The sequence below is a fragment of the Cnephaeus nilssonii genome, assembly GCF_951640355.1.
Source record: "Cnephaeus nilssonii genome assembly, chromosome: 8".
NCBI lineage: Eukaryota > Metazoa > Chordata > Mammalia > Chiroptera > Vespertilionidae > Cnephaeus > Cnephaeus nilssonii.
This window is the reverse complement of record NC_137079.1, coordinates 57,724,061-57,734,298: the sequence shown is the minus strand read 5'-3', so window position 1 is coordinate 57,734,298 and position 10,238 is coordinate 57,724,061.

The following is a 10,238-nucleotide window of genomic DNA, read 5'->3' as shown; positions in this document are numbered from 1 at the left end:
CCAGCGTGGCTCAGTGGTTGAGCATTGACCTCTGAACCAGGAGGTAATGATTCAATTCCCATTGTGGGGCATGCAGGAGGCAGCCAATCAATGATTCTCTTCATTGATGTTTCTATCTCTTTCTCCCTCTCCTTTCCTCTCTGAAATCAATAAAAATATATTTTAAAAAATACTCAGAGGTAATTTTTATGCATGGTCCAGAGTAAGAACCATTGCTTTAGCTTAATTAAATCAAAATCTTCATGTTAGAATATTGGCATCAGTAATTTTTAAATCTCCCCAGGTTATTTCAAACTGCAGGCAACATTGAGAACCTCTGCTTTATATTAAGGGGACTAAACCAAATCTGAAGATATTCTACGACGGTTTTGAGCAGTGAGTCATCCTCAGGTGAGTGTAAAAGTTTATATCCTTGTGTATTTTCCAAAACACCACTATCTTTTTACTTCGGTGCCCCATCTGATCTGAGCACTTTGAGTGGGGTGCGATGTAGGATATGGATTTACAAGGTGGTTGTGCTGCAGCTGAAGCAGTATCTGTGGTGGCAAAGCATTGCTCAGGGAGAGGAGGGGAGTGTGGAGGTGAGGAAGAGGGAGTACATGGTCCTCCACAGGTCTCCTGAATTATTGAGGGACAGAGGGAGATGAAGAAGCACATGAATAATACAGCTCCTCCTAGCCTCAACTCTCTCCTGTCATTCTCCATCATTACTCAGAAGTCATACGGATTTGTTAGTACCTCTATGACTGGTGATTTCCTAACTTTCTTGGCTTCTTGACTGACTCCCATGAATGGTAGGAGACAAATTACTAAAATCAGAGAAAGCAAATAAATAAGAACTGAAATCAAAGGAGAATTTGATAAGAAATGGACTGGCATTGTCACAATACAAGCCATCAGTGCTCTTATTTATGTATCATTCTGATCAAATGATTCTTAACCTTTCCCCCTCTGCCTTAAACCTCTCTGAGAATCTGATGGGAGCCATGGATCTCTCTTCTGAAAAATGCACTTGTCCACAGACACAACCAAATCTGTATGTCATTTTTAAACATTTTTTTATTGATTTCAGAGAGGGAGAGGGAGAGCAAGATAGAAACATCAATGATGAGAGAGAATCATTGATCAGCTGCCTCCTGCACGCCCCTTACTGGGAACCAAGCCAGCAACCAAGGCATATGCCCTGACCAGGAATGGAACCCTAACCTTTGGTTCATAGGTGGATGCTCAACCACCGAGTCTCACTGGCCGGGATGTCTATCATTTTTTTTTTTTTTACAGTCCTCCCAGTATTTCACAACCCCAAATCACTGGCTACTTCTCTCAGTCTCCTTTTACTATTAGCTGTAGTTTTCCTAAACACCAAGAGACAGAAATATTTTTATTTTAGTTCTTGTGAAAGGTATTATGGTTGTGTAAATATTTGGTAAAAAGACTCTTTTTATGTTTCACTTACATTAGTTATTTCTTGAGGAGGTTAAGAAATACCTAAGAACATTGTCGGCAGAATGATCAAAGCTTAGAACCAGAGGAGAAACCAGTCATACGTGGGGAGAAACCAGGGATGGGAATGACTAGAGAACTGAATGGAGGCTTAGTAAATGTGATTCTGTTATTGTCCAGAATTCCAGGTTTAAAAAACGTGTCCTGAAGTTTCCAGCGACCTAAGGAACAACCAGAAGAGCAAAGGCAAATTAAAATGTTCCTCCCTAGGCATGTTCTGCTCTTTCAGACCCTTTTGTGAAAGGTAGGACCTTTAAGGGAATAGTCAGATTATTGTTTTGCATGTGTTGGAAATATTGTGCCTGGAATCATTGCACAGGTAAGGAAAACATGAGAAGGGGAAATGTGAAGATCAAAATATTCAAGTTGGGGTCTCAAAATGTAATCAAGAAAGGCTTTGGTACACAAGTAATGGGATTTCTGATTATGACTATCTAGGGCTCAGTAAGAATCTGCCCTCTAGGATTCGGGGATGGTGCACTTGCCCCAGGAATCATTTTTTGACCTGTTGTGTGGTGTTGAAGTGGTGCTCCTCCCCTGTGGCCCCCAAAAGCATTCTGTCCTTCTTCTAATGTTGCACAAACTATTTTGTGGTGACATCAAGTGCATATTTTTTTCCCACTACAGTGCCAGCCTCTTGCATTATCCCCTGTATCTAGAGCAGTGCTCAGTACATATGAAGTTCTCAATAAATGTATCTGTTGAATGAAATGGAATTGATCCGAACTAATGACAAAATATGACTAATTCTTGCAAGCATTTCTCAAAATGATATTTCCCAGAATACACAAGATAACTAAACTCTTAAGCAGTGAAATGCAAATTTTAAATAAAAACGTGGGAGAAATGTCCCATGAATGTCCTCTTGGATGCTTTTCTCATAGTCTCCTAAAAATAAAAACTGGAACTTCTTTTACGTAATTGGTCTTTCAACATAGATAAGCATAGATCTGACTGGGCTTGTTTAGGCAAAAAAATTATTTTTCTATCTCTATATTTATGTTTGATTCTGAGAATGTCTAGCTGAACTGGTGACATTTGTGCCGTTTATTAACAGTTAGCTGCATATGTATTGAAGTAGTATTATGTAACCCTGAACAGTTTGAATTCCCAAAGGGACAGAAAAGATTATTTTGGATGACATGTCTTATTATTCAAGACTCTTAGGAAATTCTCTAAATAGTGCATCCACTAACAACTGTGGCTTAAAAATTCCAGTGTGTACTTTAAATGTCTTTCCTCTCCAAAGAGGTATTGGAATAAAGTTTAACATCTTGCTTCCAACAAGAAAGGAGTGTAAATGCATTTTCTTATAAATATGAGACAAAAAGATGGTGTGCCATAAAGAGTTCAACTTTATTTCCTCAATTCATGAAAAATTGTCTGAACTCAGATAAAAAAAATTGCTTTACAAGTGGTATTACACTACATTAAAACAAATATTGTATGATTTAAAGTCATGTTATTCTCTCTGGAATTAGAAGATCTTGAATTCCAGAGTAATTAGTGACAACAGCTCATTTTAATTAAACATTTACTTCATAAAATGCTCTAAACGAATGACCTCATTTAATATTAAGAAAATCTTTTAAAGTAGGTAGTGTTCCCCACTCCTACCTCCACCCCCATTCATAGTTGAGAACACTGAGTTCAAACACTCATTCGCTCATTCATTCAACATATATTTACTAAATTTTTATTTTGTATAAATGCTTTTGGACAAGTGCTAGGTTGTAGAAAGTTGAATAAGACAGACATGTTGTCTGCCCTAATGTAACTTATATATTAGTGGCAGAGATAGTAAATGAATAAGAAAATAAAAGTAATTATACAATTTATTAAGTGCTATAAAGGAAATAAAGAGAAAGCATGCTGGAGGGATGAGGGGGGGTGGAGAATAATATTAAATGGGACAATGAGCTGCAGCCTTTGGTTACATAGTCAACTGGTCAATGGTGAGTCAAGGCCACACTCATGTCTTCTGCCTCCTAAGTTGGTGCTGTTTTATACAGACACATGAAAAGAAGTGAGGCATTTTGGGAAATGATACCACTTATTTTTAGGTCCCAGATTGCCCTTGAAGTTGAATAAACAGGTAGGAGTAACAGGAAGCAGCCTTCACTCACCTTTCCCCAACGTGGGACATCCTTAGAGTTACTACAGCCCTTGGTATTGTGAAGCAGCATCTTGCTGGTCCCAACGTAGGAGAGTTTGACATTTGCTTCATTAGAAGCTCTGAGTTCCATTTCCACACTGTGGTGCCAGAGTCCCTGCTGATTGTATATCTGCAACATAATTGGACCTTCTGTGTCATTACCTCTCTTTTTAAAATATTACATTTCATATAGCATTTTTCATATTACAGAAATATTTTAAGATAAATGAGAATAAAAGATAACGTGTTTATTTCAAAAGTTAATTCTATAGCCAGATCTATTAGGGCTCAATTGCAAGCTTAGAAGCTAAATTTGTGCGCTCAAGAGAGCTGTTTTGCTAAGACCATTTATTCTTTCCTGACAGAGTTGGGAAAGCCGCTGAGCAAAATGGAATTCCAGTTTTTCTAGAGGGTTGTTATAGCGACAGGAATTCAGTACAATATGTCTATTTACTTGTCCCAACACTTGGTTACCTCCCTTGTGACCCCGTGGAGCTTGAGGTAATGCATTCTGCACGGTGGCTAGGGTCTGAGAAGGTTCTAAGAACTTGTTGACAATTATGCATTGTGTTTCATTATTTACCACACTGGGGTAACGTGAATCTCTCCGATGCCCACAGAAGCCTGATCTGAGGCCCCTGTTCACAAGGAAAGTCATGAGGAACCCTTATCCTGCTTTCAAAGCCTCCAGTCCCCACCTCTGCCATTTTCATTTTATTCAGCAGGGATAATAGGAGTAGTTTTGATGACTGGAAACTACCATCTTGTTCCCCAGAGTTTGACTCTTTTAACCTAGTGCATTTTCTGTAGATAATATACCTCCTGTTATCAGAAATTTGGGATATTTGCTCTGGAAAATTTAAACAACTTCAAAGTGTAACTAAGCAGCCAGAAATTCTTCTGAGGTCAGCTGCATTCCACCAACACCAGAAGCCTGCACATATCTGACGTTGTAAATAAATAAGGGACATGATGTTTAAAGATGTTTGAGAAAATGTGATTTTTCTTGACCTGTGTACAATTGGAATGTTTTTATAACATTCCCACTTGCCTTTTCAAGGTATGGATTAAGGTAAAGTTCCAGGACTTTTCAGAAACTGATGTCTCCATTACCTAGTGGGTTTGTGCAACTCATTAACAGTTTCATGTGGAAGTTTAGGAAAGAACATGTGCTTTATTTAAAACTCTTCTAAAATCGATACCAGAACAACATTGTTTTATATGCATCCTCATTGAGATTGAGTGGTGTAAACTGTAGAGACTTTGACATTCTAGGTCTACTGAAAAACAAGAAATGTCAAAAGTAAGAAATAACTAATATTCTAGAATATTCTAGTGCCTTGGTCATGGGGCTGAGAGTGTATTCCCATGAGAGTAAACTGGCTGTGGGTGTATGGGTCACTCCCCAGGATCAGGGACCAGCTGAGGAAAGCCCTGTTGAGGCAGAAGGAGGATGGCAGAGTCTTGGGTTTGAGTCAGACAGGAGAGGTGAGGCAGGAGGCTCTCACTTTAGGTGGCCAAAGACTGAGCTGCTAAGATGGAGTGTTGGAGCCACATCTGAGAAACATCCAAGGCCATGCAACAAGGAGAGACAAGGATGCCCTGAGGCATCTTCCTGCACTCTTACTGCCCATATAGTCAATTTCCCACACCCCAGCCAAGCAGACCAAATAAATATCTAAGTCCGTTCAAGTTATTCCCCTGTTTAAGACTTTCCAATGTCTTCCAGTAACAGAATAAAATCCAAATATATTTCAAAATATAAATAAATTCATAACTCTTTGCCATTGCCCAGTTGGATCTAAATTTTCTGTCCTGGTGAGCTCTACAACCTCCTCTCCTACCCTGTCCCCACCTGACTCCAGCCACACTGACCTAGAGGATCCTTGAACTGCCAAACTTAATCCTTCCTTGGGGCATCTCTCTTGCTGAACTGCTCTCTACACCCCCAGGCTAAAAAGCACTTCTCCAGATTTTTTACTCTATTGATCTCCAGCTTCACTAAGGTCTTCTTTTCCTTAAAGAGGGTATGCTTTGATACTCTCTAAAGTAGTCGCTCTACCCTTAGCTTGATTCCCTTATACCAATACATTTGTTTTTAGTTTTATCACTCCTTATATTATGTTACATATTTATCAGTATTACTCTTTCTTAACTATATTGTTCAAATCTGTATTTCTAAAACAGTGCATGGTACATGGTAGGTTCTTGATAAGTATTTGATGGTTCACTGAGGGAAGGGCTATCTGGTGATGTGAATTAATTAGAAGGAGCATGGTAATATGAGCCATGACATTTGTAGCAGAAACAGTACTAAGAAGTAAGATAAGGAATGAAATGTAGAGCAAGAAGAGTGGTTTGAAAAATGAAATTTTGGAATAGTAAGTGAGTTAGAATGTGTTTTAGAATGGGCTAGAGACCCATAGATTATAGCCCCTGATAGTCAAGAGTAAGAGAATCCTGCCCGACTGCTGTGGCTCAGTGTTGAGTGTCCACCTATGAACAGGAGACCACAGCTCAATTCCCTGTCAGGGCACATGCCCCAGTTGTGGGCTCGATCCCCAGTAGGGAAAGTGCAGGAGGCAGCCAATCAATGATTCTCTCTCATCATTGATGTTTCTAACTCTCTCTCCCTTTCCCTTCCTCTGTGACATAAATAAAAATACATTAAAAAAAGAGTAAGAGATCCCATCTAAGACTTGCACAGTGCCTAGTCCAGTAACATTTTTATTTTGTTTTGTTTTTCTTAAACATTGCAATGCATTTACTTTTCTCAAGTGAAAATTGGCTAAATTTGGAAAATATCATATGTTTGTGTCTTTCTAATTTCCTATTAAATTGTTTTCCTAAAGTAAAGTGAGAGAGAGAGAGAGAAAGAGAGAGAGAGAGATGAATTTAATATTCCTTCTTTGATTAGCAGCAAAAGATGAATTCCAGCAACAGTGTTTGGAGAGCACTGGAAGCAGGATGTGCAGAAGTTGAGAGAGATATGTGTAAATGAATCTCTTTTTAGAGACTGTGGCTGAGTGGCAAATATGACTATCCTATCTAATAAAAGAGAAACATGCAAATTGACCGTACCTCTGCTACACCACAAGCCACGCCCACCAGCCAATCAGGAGCGAGTGTGCAAATTAACCCAACAATTATGGCAGAGGCCATGGAGCTGGAGAGAGCATGAGGCTTGGGTTGCACCCGGCAATGGAGGAAGCCAAGCTTCCCACACACCCTGGCCAGCCCTGGCCTTCGGTGTAGACTACAAATTTTCAATTAAATCCCAAATACCAGGGCCTCCGCTTGGGTTGCTGGGGGTCGTGGCCGGCCTGCCAACAACCACAGACCCCTCACCCAGGCTGCCCCACGCCCCAAGGGGACCCCCACCCTGATCCGGGACACCCTTCAGAGCAAAGCAGCTGGCCCCCACTGGTACACCAGGCCTCTATCCTATCTAATAAAAGAATAATATGCAAATTGACCATCACTCCAACACACAAGATGGCTGCCCCCATGTGGTCAAAGATGACTATCCCCATGTGGACAAAAGATGGCCACCATAAGATGGCCAGCAGGGGAGGGCAGTTGGGAGGAACCAGGCCTGCAAGGGAGGGCAGTTGGGGGCGATCAAGCCTGCAGGGGAGGGCAGATAAGAATGATCCTACCGGGATCGGGCCTAAACAGGCAGTTGGACATCCCTCGAGGGGTCCCAGATTGGAGAGGGTGCAGGCTGGGCTGAGGGACACACCCCCTGTGCACAAATTTCATGCACCAGGCTTCTAGTTGACAATAAAAAATCAGTTAGAAGGTGGCAAAGGAGCAGAAAAATTCTGACTCCACAAATTCTGGGGTTTGAAATTTTTCTTTCAAACAGAACTAATAAAGTGGAATAATATAGTAGAAAATAAATAGAAAAATGATAAAAATACATGATTTTATTTACTGAGAGTATTCATTATATACCTTTTTTTAAGTTATATTTCCTTTAAGATAAAATAGTTATTATTTTTAATCATAAAGCAATGTACAGCTGCTAATCAATGAAATACATTAAAGATGTTGACTTGAACATTTTAAGGTTTAATTACTTTTAAATAAGTGAGTAGAAAATCTGCGGACATGGGGGGATTTCCCATGGTTTGTGCCACTTTTGAGAAGCATGCCTCAGGTGACTCATCACCAGGAAAGAATTAGATAAATCCACAGGAAAATCATTAAAGGAAAGGGTAAGTACTGGTGAGATTTAAATGGAAAGTTATGAGCTAAAATCAATAGGAGAAAACCCATGTACTACATTTGACATACGGGAGAGCATGAGCGTGTTTGATGAATTAGAGGTTAAAATGTTTCTGAAAACTTTTATTTATTTTATTTTTTAACTTTATTTTTATTGTTGACACTATGACAAATGTTCTCATTTCTGCCCTCCCCACGCTTTGCCCATCTACACCCAGCCCTCACCCACCCCTACCCTCTGGCCAACACCATACTGTTGTCTGTGTCTATGATTTATGCATAAACATTCTTTGGCCAATCCCTTCACCTTCTTTCATCCAGTTCATTCCTCCCACCTCTCCTCTGACAGCTGTCAGTCTGTTCCATGTATCCATGGCTGTGTTTCTACTTTGTTGGTCGGTTTATTTTGTTCATTAGAATCCACATATAAATGAATTCATATGGCATTTGTCTTTCTCTGACTGGCTTAAGTCACTTAGCATAATAATATCCAGGCCCATCCATGCTGTCACAAAAGGTAAGATCTTTTTTACAGCTGTGAAATATTCCATTGTGCCAATGTACCACTGCTTTTTTCTTCATTCATCTACTGATGGGGGCTGGGCTGTTTTCAGAGTGTGGCTATTGAAAATAATACTGTTGTGAACTTAGAGGTGTACATATTCATTCAAATTGGTGTTTTGGGGTTCTTAGGATATATTGCAGAAGTGGGATCACTGGGTCATAAGGCAGTTCCATTTTAATATTTTGAGAAAGCTCCATACTGTTCTCTATAGTGGCTGCACCAGTCTGCATTCCCACCGGTAGTGCACTAGGGTTCCCTTTTCTCCACATCCTTGCTAGCATGTGTTGTTTGTTGATTTGTCTGGCAAGTGTGAGGTGATATCTCATTGTGATTTTAATTTGCATTTCTCTGATGATTAGTGACGCTGAGCATTTTTTAATTGTCTATTGGCCATCTGTATGTTCTCTTTGGAGAAGTGTCTATTTAGGTCATTTGTCCATTTTTTAAATTGGATTGTTTGTCTTCCTGGTGTTGAGTTGTATAACTTCTTTATATATTTTAGAAATTAACCCCTTATCAGATATCATTGGAAAATATGTTTTCCCATACAGTGGGTTCACTTTTCATTTTGTTGATGGTTTCCTTTGCTGTGCAGAAGCTTTTTATTTTGATGTAGTACCATTTGTTTATTTTTCCCCTGCCCTAGGAGAAATAGCAGCAAAGATACATGTACCTGTCCAATTTTCCCAACATCACTTATTGAAGAGACTGTCGTTACTCTGATGTATGCTCTTCCCTCCTTTGTCAAAAAGTAATTGACCAAAAAAGGCATGGGTTGATTTCTGGCTTCTCCATTCTATTCCATTTATCTACATGCCTGTTTTTATGCCAGTACCAGGCTGTCTTGATTACAATGGCCTTGTAGTATAATTTGATATTGGGTATTGTGATCCCTCCAACTTTATTCTTCTTAAGATTGCTGAGGTTATTCAGGGTCTTTTTTTTGGTTCCATATACATTTTTGGAATATTTGCTCTACATCTGTGAAATATGTCATTGGTATTAGGAATTGCATTAAATCTATAGATTTGCTTTGGGTAGTATGGACATTTTAATGATGTTAATTATTCCAATCCATGAACATGGTATATGCTTCCTCAATTTCTTTCTTCAATGTCCTATAGTTTTCTGAGTATAGGTCTTTTATCTCCTTGGGTAAGTTTATTCCTAGGTACCTTATTTTTTCTTGTTGGTGCAATAGTAAATGGGATTGTTTTCTTAGTTTCTCTTTCTGATACACTGCCACTGATTTCTAGATATTAATTTTGTATCCTGCTACATTGTTGTTCATAGTATTTTGTACTTCTGGGATGTCAGTTGTTACTTCTCCTCTTTTATTTTTTATTTTACGTATTTACTTGGGTCCTCTCTCTATGTTGCTTGATGAATCTGGTTAAAGGTTCTTTATCTTTTCAAAAAACCAGCTCTTGGTTTCCTTGATCTTTTATATTGTTTTTGTAGTCTATGTGATTTATTTCTGATCTTTATTATTTTCTTCCTTCATCTGGGCTTTATTTTTGTCTTCTTTTCCTAGTTCTTTTAAGTAATATTGTTTACTTGAGATTTTTCTTGCTTCTTGAAGTAGACCTGTAATACTATGAACTTCCCTCTCAGAACTGCTTTTGCTGTGTGTTCCTTTTCATTTGTTTCCAGGTAATTTTTTATTACTTCCTTGATCTCATTGTTAACCTGTTCATTGTTTAATAACATGCTATTTAGCTTCCATGTGTTTGAATGTTTTCTTTAAAAATGTTTTTTTAATTTCAGAGAGAGGAAGGGAGAGAC